Below are 1,630 nucleotides of genomic sequence, written 5' to 3' on the forward strand. Positions count from 1 at the left end.
AATGAAGTAGTTTGAAAAGAGAAACCTAATGGTTTAATAACTACACATGAGTTTCAGTATTTGTCAAAGAAAGTGCATCATCATGTAGGTACACTGGACCAGTGAGAGACACATCAAATTCACTACTGGGAATCAATGGCCATCTGAGCAATCCAACAAAGCTAGCTGGGTTCATCAGGATCAACTTCAATTGACAATGTAATTGGAATTTGATGCTTGCACTAAAAAAAATAGCTTTTAGACATAAACTAAGAAAAGGTAAAAACCTTCCAACTATGACAGAGGGAAGAAGAAAAAGAATATTCTAGATAAAGTGAAGGGAAAAAAATTCAAGGCTAGGGGGCTGAAGAGATGGTTCAGAGGTTAAGAGCACTGGTTGCTCTTCCAGAGGTCCTGAGTTCAATTTCCAGCAACTACATGGTAGCTCACAGCCATCTACAGTGAGATCTGGTGCCCTCTTCTGGCCTGCAGGCATACACGGAGGCAGAATGTTGTACACATAATATATAAATAAATCTTTTTTTAAAAAAAGTTCAAAGCTAGAAAAATAGCTCAGTGGTTAAGAGTACTTGTTCTTACAGAACACCTGGATTTTTTAGTTCCCAGGACCCATATCGTAGTTCAAAGCCATCTATAACTCCAGTTCCAGGCATGCAAGCCCTCTTCTAGACTCTGAGGGCACCAGGTAGGTACATGTATGAGTACTTGCATGAAGGAGAAAAAAAACAAAACAAAAAACCTCACACATGCCAGGCGGTGGTGGCACATGCCTTTAATCCCAGCACTCGGGAGCCAGAGGCTGGAGGAGTTCAAGGCCAGCCTGGTCTATAAGAGCTAGTTCCAGGACAGGCTCCAAAACCACAGAGAAACCCTGTCTCAAAGAAACAAAAACAAGCCAGGCGGTGGTGGTGCACACCTTTAATCCCAGCACTCGGGAAGCAGAGGCAGGCGGATCTCTGTGAGTTCGAGGTCAGACTGGTCTACAAGAGCTAGTGCCAGGACAGGCTCCAAAGCTACAGAGAAACCCTGTCTTGATAAACTAAAAATAAATAAATAAATAAAACAAGATGTTTCAGTTGAATTAAACACGTGAGCATCTTTCAAAGTAAGACCTTGAAACTTTCACAATTTTAGTTTAAAGAGAAAGACAAAAGAAAGTAATTTCAAGTCTTCTGGCCTCCAACCTATGCTATGTAAACACACACAAAAATAAAAAGTTATAAAGCTTTTTGATAATAAATTAATAACAAGACTCCTAACATCTACTCTTGACCTCAACACACACACACACACAAACACACACACACTAGAAAACTATAGCTGAGCAGAGTGGTACACACCTATAATCCCAGCACTAGGAAAGTAAAGAAGACCCTGGGGTCTGTGGACCAGCCAGTCTAGAGCTTCAAGGCTCAGTGAAAAACCTTGTCTCAGAGAAATAAGGTGGAACCTGATAGAAGACATGCAGTGTTGGACAGGCCTGAGATCTTGGCTTACTTTACAGGGGAAGATCTCGAAGAAGTGTGATGTGGGAGTGATTTCTTATTAATAAAGAAACTGCCTAGGCCCATTTCATAGGCCAGCCCTTAAGTAGGCGGAGAAAACAGAACAGGATGCTGGGAGAAAGAAG

General features: G+C 41.5%; 1 protein-coding gene across 1 annotated transcript in view; it reads right to left on the minus strand.

Annotated features, from left to right (window-relative positions):
- Window positions 1-1,630, minus strand: part of Armh3 (armadillo-like helical domain containing 3) — a 206,356-nt gene that overhangs the window by 173,357 nt on the left and 31,369 nt on the right. The gene's annotated exons all lie outside the window — the stretch shown is intronic.

The sequence above is a fragment of the Microtus ochrogaster genome, chromosome 8 (genome assembly GCF_000317375.1).
Source record: "Microtus ochrogaster isolate Prairie Vole_2 chromosome 8, MicOch1.0, whole genome shotgun sequence".
Classification (NCBI taxonomy): Eukaryota; Metazoa; Chordata; class Mammalia; order Rodentia; family Cricetidae; genus Microtus; species Microtus ochrogaster.